This window comes from Pongo abelii, chromosome 12 (genome assembly GCF_028885655.2).
Source record: "Pongo abelii isolate AG06213 chromosome 12, NHGRI_mPonAbe1-v2.0_pri, whole genome shotgun sequence".
Taxonomy (NCBI): Eukaryota; Metazoa; Chordata; class Mammalia; order Primates; family Hominidae; genus Pongo; species Pongo abelii.
This window is the reverse complement of record NC_071997.2, coordinates 22516721-22533790: the sequence shown is the minus strand read 5'-3', so window position 1 is coordinate 22533790 and position 17070 is coordinate 22516721.

The following is a 17070-nucleotide window of genomic DNA, read 5'->3' as shown; positions in this document are numbered from 1 at the left end:
GTTTCAGCCACCCAGCCTGTGGTATTTGGTTATGGCAGCGTGAGTTGACTAAGACCCAAAGAGAGAGCCCACACCCCCGATTTCCACTGGGAAGTGGTGGCAGCAGCACTCAGAGCTCTCATGTCTTTGTGCAGCAGTCCCTGGGCCAAGTCTTGATGTAGATGAGCTCCCATCAGCTCTACCAGGGCAGTCACGCTGGCGTGCCCACTGTAAGGATAAAGAATCAGAGGTACAGAGAGATGGAACAACTTGCCTAGAATCACAACGGTTAGAAAATGGCAGAGGAGGGATTTGCAGTTTTGGGCTCCAGAGTTCACTGTCTTTTTTTTTTTTTTTTTTTTTTTTGAGGCAGGATCTCACTATGTCACTCAGGCTACAGTGCAGTGGCAATCATGGTTCAGTGCAGCCTCGACCTCCCATAGCCGGCCAATGTTTTTTGCATTTTTTTGTAGAGATGGGGTTTTGCCAGATGTTGCCCAGTCTGGTCTCAAACTCCTGAGCTCGTGATCCTCCTGCTTCTACCTCCCAAAGTGCTTGGATTACAGGTGTGAGCCATGGTGCCCCGCCCAGAGTCCAGGGTCTTAACTGCAGTGTTCGATTCTGCCCCAAACCAGCTCAGTTGCCTCTGGGTCTCAGCAATTCCATTTTTAAACTTGTTATTGATATACTCACAGTCTGTGAAATTTACACAACACATAATTATGTGAACACACTGCCAGGTCGCCTTGCAGGGCCATGGAAGGGACTGGCCAGCAAGGGCCCAGCTGCTGAGGCTGCACAGCCCCACAGCAAATCCTCCCTGCGCTGAGCAGGGTTCAACCTTACAAAGAATTGAAGAGTAGATTTATTAAATAATGGGATACGTGATGAATTTTGAAATTATTGCCCAGATAATGAAACTTTGGAGCAATATATAAAGATTGTGACCCCTTGGGTAGGCAGGTGTTACCTTGACTAGACTTGCCTTAAGTTATGGTTATTCTTTTTATTCTTTATTCCACTTCTTTGCCCACAGTGCTGTGGGCTTTAGGGTCACTCTGGCTTCCTCTGACCGGCCCTGGAAAGGAGGCCTCCTTCATGGCACCTTTTGTTGTCCTTGAAGAAAGTTTTTGTTACGGGAAAGGTTAACCAGAGGTTACTCTGCTTTATAGAGTTAATATCTCACTCATTAAACCCACACATTCAAAAATCCAGTTTTTACTCAGGCATTTAATTTCAGCCAGCAAATTGTAAAATCGTACGTGTACATTTTGAAAATTGTATATATTTTGTCTAACATTTTTGGCAATCATTTTAAGGACAACTTTATTTCTTAATAATTTCTTAAGGATTACATTCCCTTAAACCTTTAAAGTTGTATTTATAAATGTAATAGTTTCTATTTTTCCTTTAAGTATTCTAATTATTTGAATTATTTAAAATATTCCTGAATATTTAAACAACTTATGAATTCAATAGATTAAATCTAGAAATATGGTGTATTTTGAGTTCTCGCAAGTCTTCTATACTGCTTATAAATTTAGGACATTTTAACTGAGAATCACAAATCTCAGCTGATGACATATTTTAAATTAGAAGCAAAAAAGGTGAATATTTACTCCATTAGGGCTAATTTCTTTTAAACTTGACAAAACACCTAGAATTTGTAAACTATGTGCAAACTTACATGAAATATTATTATTTTGGGTTTGGTTTATTTAATAATTCTCTACTTTATTCTAACCCTTCCTGGGCCATGGTTACTCAGAGACAGGTCAGTGCACAGGCTGGGCCCGTGGAGAGCAGGGCATCCAGAGCTTGTCGAGGGCTGCTGGCCAGAGCCTGCTCCCCTCACTGCTCTTTACGTGACTGTAACAGAAACGGGTGGCCTTAAGCCAAGCTGAGCGGGGGTTTCATTACACCTGCCTTGTAGGGATTCTGGGATTTGTCATGGGGACATACTACAATGTGTACCTACAATAAGATGGAAAGATGTTCAATTACACTCTATACATATATACACATGAAAGGGAGGGACTCCTTTTGCTTTGCCTGTGTGCAGTAGATGCTTACACGGAAAGTTTGGTGTAGACAAACAGAGACAAGAGGCTCCGCATTTCAGGGAGGAGCAGACCTCTACAGCGACCAAGGAGGAGGACCAGATACAACCAACTGGAAGCTGAGGAGCGGGTTCTCAACTTGACCCTCTGAGGGCACAGGAGACATTACTGTGCAGGTGCACAGCTGTGCCAGAACAGAAATGTTCTGTGACAGAGACAAGGACGCCTGCTGAGAGTGGAGCTGTCTCCATGTGCATGACCACAGCCCTGTGACATCAGGTGTGTCATGCGCTTGCTGGTTGACGAGGCCCAGAAAGAGCCTTTAGAGGTGGCTGCGAGGCAGCGCTGCAGTAGGATACCCTTATAAGGAAGCTTTTTGCCAGGACTGGGCTGGCGGCTGTCCTGGGAACCCCAATCCCACAGTGCTTCTGGCTTTCCTCACCATTAGCGTCTCCTTTCCTATCAAATATCCTGAGAGAGCTTTGAGATTGTGTTTTGCTCCTGGGGCAACCACCTGCAGAATCTCCATGGAGGGGCTGGGAAAACGCTTTGCATGACCCCTCAAAGCTCCCTTTCATCGAGGGAAGAAAGGCTGAGAGGTAGGCCTCAGAAAGAGCTTCGTGGGGGCAGGAGCCATCCTGGGGGGTAGAAGAGGGGTGCCAGTGGTCTAGTCCATCTGAAGCAAGGGCTTTAAGGAGCCTGCTGGGAGAGTTTAACCTGGGACCCCCGCAGCATGAGGGACATAGAGACTGGCCTCAGACCCAGGCTTGGATGATCCATAGGGTGAAGGCAGGCTGGCAGCCTGCTCTTATGCTGGAGCCCACGTGGGTTATGGGAAAGAAGAGTCAAAGGGTTCCCATTGACCAGAGGCCAGGTGAGAGAGTGAGGCGGCCCAAGGTGGTGGCAGCTCCTGTGGGAAGAGACCACCCCGGGGGCTGGAGGTGAGGCTGGCTGCCCTGGGGCCGAGGAAGGAGGGAGTGGCCAATCTGAACAGAGCGGCCTTCTCCTCCTTAGGGTCTGCAGCTAAAGGTGCGCCGTGCAGCACCTGGAGTTGGGGGTGGTGGGGGAAATCTCCAAAGGAGTCAGGAGAGCACCTCTGCCAGGGCCAGATCCCATCACAGGCCCCAGTGGGTGAAAGCACTCCTGCTGCTTTCCTTTCTCCCTTTCCCATCTCCATACTGGAAGGGCTAGAAATGGCTTTGAGGAGAAGGGGTGTGAAGAAGAGTTAGGCAGCCCACTGTGCCACCCCGCCCTGACTGCAGCAGGCTGGAGGGGGTTTAGCGGGTGAGGAGAGAAGGGGACTCAACACTGGATCCAGTTTTTATCACCCAAGAATGAACAGACCCCCTGCTGTGCTTTCATCCAGAACAGGAACTGCCCTGGAAGTAAATAACCAGAACAGGAACTACCCTGGAGTGAAGTAAAGGGGTGGTGGGAAATTCCCGTGCGGCTGCTGCCGATGTCCTGTGCCGTCGAGACAGTGCATAGTCTGTTGGAAGGGAAAACAGAAAAGTAACTTTCAACCTTCTCCCCTCACCCGTTTGAATGCCAAGGAGAGCCCTCCTCCCAGCCCCGGAAGAAACCTCAGCTGTGTTCTTGAGCTGCGCTGTGCAAGAGAAAGATGACCCGAGCCCAGCGGTCTGCGCGCCTAAGCTTCCATGCTCTAGTGGCCACATTAGAAAAAGTGAAATGGAACAGGTAGAATTAACTTTAATAATGTATTATGTTTAGCCCCAAGAATCTCTAAAACATTGTCACTTAAACGTATACATTAATATAACAATTTTTGAGATATTTTACGTTCTTTCTGTTCCAGTTCTTTGAAGTTCAGTGTGTATTTCACACTTAACAGCACATTGCTATTTGGACCAGTCTTGTTTTGAAGGCTCAGGTGCCACACGTGGGTCTCGGGTATCCAGGAATGGTTTTGTTTTTCAAGATTAGAAAATCCAGCCCAGTCTGAAACCAAAGCTGCCATCTTTTATCCAATCCAAACACCCACCTCCCCAGCCCAGGCTTGAAAACCTTCAGTAGAAGGGGCGGCTTCTGTTGGGGGGGCTTTTCTGTCTTCCTCACTTTACCTTTTCTCCTATTTAACAACTGTTCTTTTGGCGCCACCCCCTCTCTCCACCCCTTCGCTGCCCAGGGCCAGTGGGCAGGAGCAAAGGCTGAACCCTAGGTCGCTGGGGCTCTCTGAAGTTCTCTCTGCCAGGCTGTGCCCTGAGCAGGCGCCCTTTCTCATGTCGTGGTACTTTTGTGCTAGGGGCCGCACCTGTGGTTCCTTGATGGAGCCCCTCCTTTGCTGGCTGTTAGCTCTCAGCTCTGGGCTGTTGGCTGCCCACCCACCTGGGATTCCCCTGGTGGGGGACTCACCTTGTCTGTCCAAGCCATCTAGGCCCCTTAGAGATGCCAGTTCGTGCAGCTGACCCTGCTGCCCAGGGAAGGCCACGTGCTTCTGCCTTCACTCCGTCCTCCCCCTGTTGTGGAGGCGGCAGCTGCTGCAGGCCTTGCTCTTAGGTTTTTCCGGGAGCATATCTGGTGCTGGGTCCTGGTGCTCCCTCGCCACCTCCAGGGACCCAGCCAAGTTCTCAGAGCACTCTCTTGACACTCCCTGTATTTGGCTTAGGGTACGCTCCTGCCTTCCTCTCTGTCATCAGCATGGGCAATGCACAATAAAAGTGGCAGAACGCCCCCTGGAAAGTCCTATGTGGCTGGACCTTTGTCATGGGGATCCTTTGGCATGTCCTGCTTTCCATGGAGAAGCCAAGACCCCATTTTAACCCAACACATTTACAGATACAGCCAGGAAGGACATGCCACACCAGCACCAAAATATTCCCATTGGCCACCATGGGGGCAGTGGAGCATTCCCAGTGATTTCTACTTTTGCTTTATGAATCATGGAATTTTCTAAAATATTTTTGTAAATTCTATTATTTATTATTTCTATAAGGATTTTTTTTTAAAAAGAAAAACCAATAACTCCCTAAAGTCAAATAAAATAAGAATGTGAATGTTGTCCAAAAATTATACATCAAGAAGGAAGTAAATAGCAAGTGTTTGCATCCATGTGTCCGTGCTCACAGGTCCCAGTAAACATGGTGTGGTGTATTTGGAGTCAGACTTCTCAAAGAGCAACTTGGCGGCCTTGCTTTTTCATTTTCCAGGCACCTTGCTGCTGGGGTTTAGTTACATTTGGCCAGTGGTGGGCTCTGGCAGGCTGTAGGAAGGTGGGTGGAGGAAAGAAACCATTGTTCACTCTACTTCTGGTGGGGCACTGACTGCAGGAGCTTAGTGCTCCCCCACCCCCACCCCCCGTGGGTCGGTCCCTCGGCAGCCTGTCGGCAGCAGCGCACTCCTCTGCTCAGACACCAAAACCTCTTGTCTTGTGATCCTCCAGCCCTAAGGGCTGCGCTCACTTCCTGTGGTGATTAATTCTCTGGGTTATCTCTCATCTCCTTTTGTACTCCTTGTGCCCTGTAAACTATTTGTAATCAGGCCCCTGAATTAAATCCCCTCTTTGTGAAATACCCAGCATGGTTTCTGTTTTCCACACTGGACCCGGGCTGACTCAGGCACCCGGTTTTTGACCTCAGCCTGGTGCGGCATCCTCCTCCTTGCTCTTCTCTCTGTAGCTCCCAGGTGGCTCATATGTGCCCCAGCTCATATATGCCCCAGCTCTGTTTTCTGCCTCCCACAGAGAGCAGGTGCAGGTCATAACACGGAACATCTGGCCTAAGGCCAGTTTGGCCAAGCCTGCGGCATCCAGTGACCCCTCAGGCCAGGACTCCTGGTCCTAGTACCTAATGTCCTGTGCTGTGCCTGGCACTGCGGTCCCCCAGGGGACAGGGCATGCTATAGAGACCTGTCCACTCTATGCAGCTGAGGAGCAGCCTCTTAGACCTGAGGCCTCAGGCCACAGCAACACCACAGCCTTGACTCCAGGCTGTCCACACTGGAGGACACCTTTGGGAAATTTAAACCTTTATCTTCCAGATAAGGAAAACAGAAGCAGCGAAGAGAAGTGACCTGCCCAAGGTCACACAGTGACTGACTTGGAACAACATGGCCAGATCCCAGGTCCCTGCCTCCTGATCCAAAGCACTTTAAGGAAAAAAAACCAACAAAAATCCAAAAATGAAACTTTTTATTTTGAGATCATTATAGACTCACAGGCAGTTGTAAGAAATAATACAGAGAGATCCTGTGTGCCCTTTGCCCAGTTCCCCTCCATAATAACAGCTTGCAAAACCATAGTACAATATCACAACAAGGACATTGATGCTGATACACTCCGCCAATTTTCAGGTTTCCTCAGTGTTACTTGTATCCATTTGTGTGTGTGTGTGTGTGTGTGCATGTGTATTTAGTTCTGTACAGCTTTATCACACACACAGAATAGATTTTGTATCCACTACCACACTCAAGAGGCCAAACATCTGCTGGGCACGGTGGCAGGTGCCTGCAGTCCCAGCTACTCAGGAGGCAGAAGCAGGAGGATCATTTGAGTCCAGGAGTTCTGGGCTGTAGTGTGCTGTGCCAATTGGGTATCCACACTAAGTTGGGCATCAATATGGTGACCTCCCGGGAGCAGGGAAGCACTGGATTGCCTAAGGAAGGGTGAACTGGCCCAGGTCAGAGATGGAAAAGGTCAAAACTCCTGTGCTGATCAGTCATGGGATCGTGCCTGTGAATGGCCACTGCACTTCCGCCTGGGCAACGCAGCAAGACCCCATCTCTTAAAAAAATGTAAGGGTAGGAAAAAATGCATAACAGCTCCTTCCCACAGGGATCCCTCCTGCTGCCCTTTTAGGGCCACACCCACTTCTCTCCTGCTTCCAGCTAATTAAAAAAAATTTTTTTTAGAGATGGGGGTCTTCACTATGTTGCCCAAGCAGGTCTCAAACTCCTGGGCTGAAGCTATCCTCCTGCCTCAGCCTCTCAAAGTTCTGGGATTACAGGCTTGAGCCAGTGCACCTGGCCAACATTTGATTTTAATCACAAATTTAATTAAGGAAACATGTTCCAACATTCTAAACTGGCTTTATAAATTTAATATACTCATTTTCTTTTTTAATTATGTCAAGGGTCTGACAGTAAATTGGTTTTGAGTCTCTTAAATGAGTTTTTTTTTTTTTTTTTGAGACAGAGACTTGCTTTGTCACCCAGGCTGGAGTGCAGTGGCACCATCTCAGCTCATTGCAAACTCCACCTCCCAGGTTCAAGCGATTCTTGTGCCTCAGCCTCCCAAGTAGCTGGGACTGCAGGCATGCACCACCATGCCCAGCTAATTAAATGAGTCTTTGTATCTAGTAAATTGAATTTGAAGTATGTTGAATTTTACATTCTCTTTAATGTTCCAACACTGTTTGTGAACTTAGATTTTAACCTAAGCCCCAAGGCTAAAGCAACTATGCAATTCCACACCAGAGTCTGAGTTCCAAATCTGTAACATATTATCTTCAGAAAATTCCAAATGTGCAGATTTCTTAACACCCAGATACTAACACCTAACCATTATTGAGCTCGCCTGGATCCTTCTGAGACTGGCATGTGTGTGCCTGCTGTGAAGGCCCATTGCCTTCCCAGTTGCCCACGGAACTTGTTGGCAATTTCACTCCCTCACCTAAGGAGTAATCTAAAAGTCTTGTTCAGTAATTGTAGCTAGTTTGAGCAAACAGACGGACACAAAAAAGTATGTACATAAATGCAAGCCCAAGTTTCTCATTAAGATTTTAAAAAAGCCTTTGTTTTGATATTTTATATCAATTCCACCTTTAATACCTCCCCAATACTTTTAAAATTATTTTTATCATAATTAAATGTATACAAAAAGATAATGATTTTTTCATGAAGCCCCATACAATTACCTACTTTATCCCATTGTGCAAAAAATTGTATTATTTTCTATGCATTCCATGATGTGGAAGAGACTGGGAAGTAAAATGTAAAATGTGGATCAAGAGCCTGTGCCAGGCTTATTTAGTTCTCACAGTAGAAGTGAATTGCCCAGGACAAAGTCTCTGGCTCCTAACTAGTTGGCTCTCAAGAGACACTTGCCAAAGGAAGAAATGGCCTATACCTACCATTGACACTTTAGTGTGAATGTATTTCTAGAGCCTTGTTTCCACTTTCTGTGTGAAATGAAAGGCAAATGTTTCACTTAAGCTGCTGCAGTAAGAGACACCTACAAGGCTGGCTGGTTCTAGCTGTGCGAGTGCTTCTACCTGGCGCTGCAGAACACTCTGGCCTAATTCAGTGATGAAGACAGAAGGCTTGTGCCAAGGAGTCCACCTGCTTTGGGTATTGTGACTGCACTTGGGCAGGAGGAGAGCCAAGAAAAAAACAGCCTGACACACAGTAGAACCTTCTTGTATTTTGCTTCTCAATCTTGTACACATCACGGAATGCATAAATTTTTTTTTTTTTTTTCAGACAGTGGTTTCCCAAGGTGGGAGCTATTCGTGGGAACCTTGCTGATCCTACCCTCTTCCCAAACTCATGGGAAATAGGACCAGCCCCATGTCTCACACACACCGTCTGAGGACTCAGGAGCCTCTGAGTTCTGGGGAAGAGCCCTGGCTCCTCTGAACCTTCCTCTAGGTACTGCAGGCCATGGGCGCTTCCGTGAGACCAAGGCTTAGAATGTGGCCCCCTCAGCCACCCACTTTTTGAGCTGTGGGCTGGCAGCCTCACCTCTCTTAGCACAGGTGGGTGAGGAACCCTGCCCAGTGCTGTAGTGGGGCAGAGGGAGCAGATGTCACATGCCTGGCACATCCGGAGTTCCACCTCATGTCCTTTCCCTCACCCTCCATGACGGCCTCCTCTGAGCTGGGCCCAAACCTCCCTCCCTCCCAGGCCCAAACTTCCCTCCCTCCCACTTCCCAGGGAAATGGGACCCAGTGACCCACTGGGCTGTGCTTCCACAGGCACCTTTGAAAGGAGCCCGTGGGAAGCAGTAGGAAAGCAGCAGGCTATGTGTGGGGACGTGGCTGTCCCCATTGCTCCTTACTTGATCACCGTAACAGAGACAGCTGGTGGCAGGAGGGCTTCCCAGCATCTCCAGGGGTTCCCTGCAGCTTCCAGCCGATTCTCACAGAGTGACAGCTGCTCTTCTGGACTTTGCTTGGGGTGTGAGCCCAAGCACATGTATCCATATGTGTGAGTACAGGCTGAGATCCCACAGTGGGTAGCACCCTGTGTGTGTGCCTGTGTGTGCCTGTGTGTGTGTGCCTGTGTGTGTGTGTGTGTGTCTGTGTATATGCACACATACATGTGAACTATGCAGGCTGTTATTTCCAAAACTAAATTTGGCTTTTTTAAAATTTGTAAGTCGTTTACATGAAAAAGTTTAAAGAAGCATAAAAATGAAATTATATTGTTATAGTTTTAGTGGATCATCTCTGAAAAAGAAAAACTTAGATTCTGTGAAACTGGACTTCTAAAACACTCCAGGATTTCCCACAGTTAAAGGCACAAGGCAGAGACAAATTCTGGCCATGATCAAATGTGAAGGGCATGGGTGGTAGGTGTAAAAAATGGGGTTCACAGCCCTGCTCTCCAGCACCTTTCTCTGCCTCTTTCTGGCCCCGCTGGTTTGTCTTTTCCGGTGTCTGTGAGCCCCTCAAGGCCAGAGGCCATTCCTCGTTCATCCAAACACCCAGCACCCAGGGCCCAGCCTGGAATGAGTAGGGTCCCAGCAATTCTGTCAAAGAGTATTTGAGACTGGGGACTGATCCTGTCTTTTGTCCCCTCCTTAGGTTCCTAAATTCTCCTCATTCTGCTCCTTCACATTTAAATTGACCCCCAGACGGGATTAGGACCTCCTGGCCTTCTTGGAGATGTGGGCTCTACACAGGGATGACAGAGGCCGATGTCTGGAGCCCTCCCCTAACACTGCAGAGCTGGAACCTGCTCAGAGCTGACAAGTCATCACGGAAAATCCCCTGGGCCCTCAGAGATATGACCACTGGACCTACAGGGTTCTGACTAGGGCCAACCCCCTTGCAGAAGTCAGCAATCCCTGGAAACCTGTGAGGGTGTCACCTAATACCTGCCACATCAACTGACAAGTAGACATCCCAACGGCCATGGAAAAAATGTCTGTGCCAGGGCTTAGATCCTCTGAGGCTCTATAACACTGCCATTAAAATAGTCACCGAGCCTAATAAAAAGTATAATCATCTCCATTTACATCATGATGTGGAACTCGAAATGGCAATTTTTAGTTCTTGGTGAATCAAAGTACACAGATTCTTGAGAAGGACACAGCCCCTAAAGAGACTTGGGTCCCCTCCTGCAGTTGCCACCCTCCCGGGTGGCCAGTGCAGACACAAAGATCTGCCACTCCCTGCTTAAGCCCCCACCCACGGGGAGCCCCCCATTCCCTGTGGGAAATCATAGGAACTGCCAATCCTAGTGAGCCAGACCTGGCCCAGGCCCTGCGGTCAGTCACCTGCCACCTGGCTGCTGCTGCACCTGTGCTCCTCTTCACGCTTTTCCTAGCCAACTCTCCCTGCAGGCTGCCCTCAACTTCTAGAGTGCCAGCCAGGGTGACTCTGGTCCACGTGCTTGACCAGTGATCATTCTAGTAACTTTCTGGAGGTCCTACTTTCTAGGAGGCCCCTTGTAAGTCTCTGCCTTCCACTTCCAGCTGGGACCAGTGACCCCTCACCTTAAGAAGTGAGGCCACTGGCCCTGCCTTATTCTGCGCCTGCCTTCCAGGTTCTTGAGAGCAGGAGGGCCTGGTCCAGGGCCAGGCACCCAGCAGATGCTCAGCAGACATGTGTGCAACAGAACTAAGCCTTCAAGCTTTTGCTGAGCACCATGGCTGTCCCAGCAGGCATGTGTTCCCAGGGTTGTGCCCTTCCCTGAAGATCTCAGCTTCTCCCACATCTGTGTCTCATGAATCTACACCAGCAGAGCCTGGCACAGCAGGGACCCCAGGGGAAGGCACAGGCATCTGTAATCCCAGCACTTTGGAAAGCCGAGGTGGGCAGACGGCATGAGCTCAGGAGTTCAAGACCAGCCTGGGCAACATGGCGAAACCCTGTCTCTACAAAAAATACAAAAATTAGCCGGGCAAGGTGGTGGGCGCCTATAGTTCCAGCTACTCGGGAGGTTGAGGCAGGAGAACAGCTTGAACACAGGAAGTGGATGTTGCAGTGAGCCGAGATCATACCACTGCACTCTAGCCTGGGCGACAAAGCGAGACTCCGTCTCAAAGAAAAAAAAAAGAAAAAGAAAAAGAAAATGGACCCTGGGTTTGATGGGGACCTCATGACATGACCTGCCGTCTCCGTGCACAAAAGTGGCCCAGGGGCTCTTCTTGAATTTCCCTTCCGCTCTCCCTCTGCCCCTCTCTCAGAGGTGGTAGTGGCCTGGGAGGTCCTTGGAGGGGATCTTTGCATGCCTACCAGTCCACAGCGAAGTAAACTGAGGCACAGAGGGAATGGCATGTGCCCAGGATGGGGCGTGTAGATGCCCGCTGGAGCAGCCCCTCCTCGGACCCAGGGGCAGAATTTCATCAGTGGGTAGGGCCGAATAACAGGACCCCGGGTGCGAGAAACGCCTGTGTAAACGCGTCTCAGAGGGCCCTGGAGAAGGAGGGTGGGAGCCGCGAAGTCAGGGAGCCCCTGGAAGCTTCTAGAGATCTGGGCGTACATCAGACAGCAGCGGCTGAAGAAGGAAACAGGCTGGCTTCTAATAATGTGCAGTCAGTCTTGATCTTTCTCCCGTAGCTCTGCGAGCCCATGTCTCTGGCCACGGTCCCTCAGCCGCCCTGGAAGCCGCCGGCACCAGCCGGTGTTCTGCTTCAGAGCGGGCGCGCGGTGACCGGACTGACAAGGAGGGGCTTCATGCGAAAGTCCCCCTCCCCTCCCAGGCACCGCGGGTCCCCCTGCGCAGGTGCCTTCAAGGGAAGATAGGAGGCGGCGGCTCCGCCCAGTCGACCCCACCGAGGGCCGCCCTCCCCGCCTGCGCGCGGAGCCCACGCGCCACCCAGTGGGGCGCTCTGTGGCCGACCTAGCTCTCAACCTGATCCCGCTTCCAGTGGGCGCCCCAGTTACTTTCCCTTCCAAAGAGCCTTGCTCTGCGGCGAGAAATAGTTGCATGACCTTAATGGAAAGGTGGTGGCATTGTTTCCTCTCAAGGCTGAAGGAATGTCACCGTGCAGGTTTCCGCCAGGTTGACGATGCCAATCAGTAATGATAGTTCTTCCTGGGCTCCCAAACCTACCTTGGCACACTTGCACAGGTACCTCTTAACGGCAACTTGGCATGACCCCACCATCTTGGTCGGCTTGGGCCGCCATAACAAAACATGAGACTGGGTGGCTTAAACAACATACTTCTATTCCTCCCAGTCTTGGAGGCTGGAAGTCCGAGATCAAAGGCCAGCCCTATTGAATGAGGGCCCATCCTTATGACCTCACTAAACCTTAATTATCTTCTAAAAACCCTATCTCCAAATACAGTTACATTGGGGATTAGGGCTTCAACATACGAATTTGGGGCGGGGGAGACACAATTCAGTCCATAGCACGCACCTTGACATAACTATGCCTTACCACGATGGTCCCTTGACATAACTATCCCTTGCCATAGCCAAACCTTGGCATTGTTACACCTTGTTGTAATTACACTTAGCCTAAGTGCCCCTTGACATAACCCCTAGGCAAGGTGGCATTACTCACCGTGATATAACCACACCTTGACATACAGTGTAGGGATCTCCATGCATCCCAATTTATGGAAAAAAAATTGACTCTTGCAGTAGTGACATAGCTTTCCTGAGTTGGCAAGGTCAGAAAAAGAAGCAGAAGCGGTCTCCTCCATGTTCTCCTTCTCGCCTCCCTGATCCCCAAATGTGTGGCCTGGGTCAGTTGCTTCGTGGAGCTGGCCCCAAGAGAGTAGTTCCCTGTGTGTCTCTGCAGTGTAAACCCTTCTTCTTCCTACTGCTGCTCTCAATGCTTCCGTTCTGATACCTGATACCAGCCACTTCTCCAGTTCTCAGAATAGCAATTGAGCATCCTGCAATTTAACTCCATTCTGATACTGTCTACCTGGAATTAATGTCAGATCCCACAAGTTAAGGGCTCGGTCCCACAAGACCACCCCCATTTCAGATGCCAGCTGCCAGTCCAGGTTGGCACCTGTGCTTCTGACCAACCAGCCGTACGTTCCCACGGCCCTCTCTCATGTTTATTAATTTGCTAGAATAGCTCTTAGAACGTGGGAAAACAGTTTAGTTCCTGTTATTTATTATAAAGCATACAACTCAAGGACAGCCAGTGGAAGAGATGCACGTGGCAAGGTATGGGGAAGGGGCATGGGGCTTGCATGCCATCTCTGGGCACACTGCCTTCCCAGCGCCTCCACGTGTTCACCAACCCAGAAGCTCTCCCAGCACCCTCCTTTTGGAAGCGTTCATTATGTTGGCATTTTTTAAATGGAGGTTTCATTTTGTAGGCATGATTGAGTAAATCACTGGGCATTGGTGATTAACTCCATCTCCAGCTCCTCTCCCCAGCCAGAGGTCGGCGGGCGGTCGGGCTAAACATTCCAACCTTCTAATCGCACGGTTGGTTTCCCTGGCAGCCATCGCCATCCTGAGGCCCTCCAGGAGCCCCCAGGCCCCAGTCATCTCATTAGCTACAAAAAGGCATGTATCACTTTGGAGATTCCAAGGGCTTTAGGAGTTCTATTTCTTCTTATAGGTCACAGTGTCACAGTCTTCATGTAAGAAGCAAAGGCAGAGGAAGGAGGTACCCCACACAGAGCTGCCACCGCCAGCTCCAGCTTTCTCCAGCGGAGAGCGAAGACCCCTGCTTGAGCTCACTCAAAGGCTCTGATTGCCACTCCCAGCCCCCAAATCCAGAGTTAGGCTCTGACATTTTTGTAGGCATTGTTTCAGCAGTTCCCTCAGAAGAGATTCCCAATGATACACAGGACCTCAGGGCTCTGGGGGGCACTTAATGCATTCTTATTAGCCCTATGAAGAAAGAAAATTTAAATTATCAGTCCCAGAGAGACAGTACAATGAGATAGCAATCAGCGTTGTACTATATATTCATCTCTGGAAACTGCTTGCTATTGCCACAAGGAGCTATAAATCAACTTAATAATGCCACACCGGACACCATAACCCACACCCTATAGCTTAACAATGTAGAGCCAATCATGAATCAATATTATTTCTGTAAACCAATGAGAATTCCTGATGGATTTGTATCATCTCACTTCTTGCGCACCCCTTTTGCCTTTAAAAACTGCTTGTTACAATGGCCCAACAAAGCTCATTTCCAAGGTTACTTGGGTCTGAGTCTTCCAGGCAGCTGTCCTCACTTTGGCTCAAGTCAACCCTTTATTTTTTGTGCCTCAGCCTCTTCCTTTTAGGTCAACACCTACTAGTACTGGGCCCAGAGCCGGGGTTGGCCTGGAATCAAGCTGGGGCCCTTCCTCAGCGGGCCAGCCTTCCCCACAGCTGGGGCAGCCTTGGCTGTGCACGGGTCCGGACCCCACAGGGCCACCAAAGCTGGACTGGGTCCTGGTAGTGGTGGGCTAGGCTCTTCCTCTTTGTACAGGTGGGATTCTAGGGTGAAAGAAGCTGATCCGCCACAGACCAAGAAGGAAAGGAAGAAGGCAGAAAACATCCTTTTCCCCGGGGGAGGTAGACCGTGGGTTGTGGGTGAGGACTGGGAGGGCTCAGGAGCCAGCTCTGTCATCAATCCCTGTAGCCTGGCTGTGGCTTTTGAAGTCCTCATTTCTGTCAATGGTGTGAGCAAAGCACTCGGAGTTGAGGTTGGTGGGGTCAGGGGAGGTTCCTAGGCATGGGACTTAGTGAAGGGCAAAGATGACTAAAACATCCAAGAGCCAAACCCCTGCCTGCGGATTCTCATAGTGTTGTGGGTGAGATCAGCACTGCACGTGGGGCACCGCAGCACAGCACAGCACACACAGCACAGCACACACAGCACAGCACAACACACACAGCACAGCACACACAACACAGCACACACAGCACAGCACAACACACACAGCACAGCATACACAGCACAGCACAGCACACACAGCACAGCACAGACAGCACACACAGCACAGCACACACAGCACATACAGCACAGCACACACAGCACAGCACACAGCACAACACAGCACACACAGCACACACAGCACACACAGCACAGCACACACAACACATGGCACAACACAGCACACACAGCACACGCAGCACAGCACACACACACAGCACACACATGCAGCACACACAGCACACACAGCACAGCACACACAGCACAGCACGCACAGCACACACAGCACAGCACACACAGCACACACAGCACACACATGCAGCACACAGAGCATACCCAGCACACACAGCACACCCAGCACACCCAGCACACCCAGCACACACAGCACAGCACACACACCACAGCACACAGCACACAAATGCAGCACACACCGCACACACATGCAGCACACACAGCACACACAGCACACATAGCACACACAGCACACACAGCACACACAGCACACACAGCACAGCCCACACACACAGCACACACAGCACAGCACACACAGCACAGCACACACAGCATCGCACACACAGCACATACAGCACACACAGCACAGCCCACACACACAGCACACACAGCACAGCACACACAGCATCGCACACACAGCACATACAGCACACACAGCACAGCACACACAACACAGCACACACAGCACACACAGCACAGCACGCACAGCACGCACGGCACACCCAGCACACACAGCACACACAGCACAGCACACAGAGCACAGCACATAGCACAGGCTCAGAGGCCCCTGAGGGTGGGGGCAGCTTGAGAAAAACTTCCAGGTAAGAAGAGTTTTTCATGTAGAAAAGAGGAGGGTCAGGCCTCCGTGTTCCCAGGGAGAGGGGACATAATGTCCACAGCGTGTACCGATGCAGCAGCAGGGCTGAGCTGGCCGCAGCAGCCATGCTGACGCTGGACCATCAGGGCTGGGCAACAGGGTAGCAGGAGATGCAGTTGAACATAGGGCACGGTCAGATCTGCAAGTAAGACCTGGGAGGTCACTTTTCAAAAGGCTTGGGCTTCATCCTGAGGGCAGGAAAGGCTTTGGGCTGAGAGACTGGCCTCCTGTCTTTGGCGGGGCTGCCTGACTCTTTTATCATCCAGACGACAAACATTGGAAGCTGCTTTTGGGGACCCACAATCCCGGCTTTCAAAGAGCATTTCCCGCTCAGCCTGGTGCCTGTGCGTCAGTGGTAATAGATGCTGAAGGCTGGAGAATGTAGAGCAGCGTGGTGATGAAGGCGATGGTGATGAAGGTGGTGAAGAGCTGGAAGGAGGCGGAGTGACTGTTAAAGACGGCAGTGCCAGCTCCTGCTCCACCCCAGGGACCCTCAGCCCCGAAGCCCAGGAGGCCACACGTAACCCTGTCTCGTAGCCCCCTGCCTGGCCTGAGACAGCAACCACTGGCCAATGACTCCCTCTCCTGGAAACTCTGCCCCAGGGCATCCCTGGGGCCATCCTGGTGTCCTGCCATTACCACGCAGTCCCTATCTCATCTGCACCTGGCCGTGAAGCAGGCTCATCTCCACCCCCATCGGACCCTCAGCCCCCGCTGACCTACCCGAGGCCCGCTGTCCCCTGCCCACCTCTGCCCAGCCTGTGTTCTGACGCCTCCCTCAGCTCTACTTGCCGGCCCAGAACTGTGCTCTGAGCGCTTGCTCCTCAGCTCCCTGTGAATGTTCAGGTGCTGCTCCAGCTTTTCCCAGCCCACACTGAGCTCCTGACGTTCCTCACAAGCCTAAGGGGCCCAGTGGGCCCCCGGGTCCTCCTCTCACCCAGCTGCCTGAGCCAGACGCCTGCGCCCCGACTCCCCTCCCTCCCTTGCCAGCCATGTGCAAAGCCACTCCAAAGGCCACTGGTTTTCCCGCCGGTCTCTGGGGACATGCACTTCTCCCTCATTTCAGCCACCAGCACCCCACCAGGACTCCTCATGGCCTCACTCGTCCACTT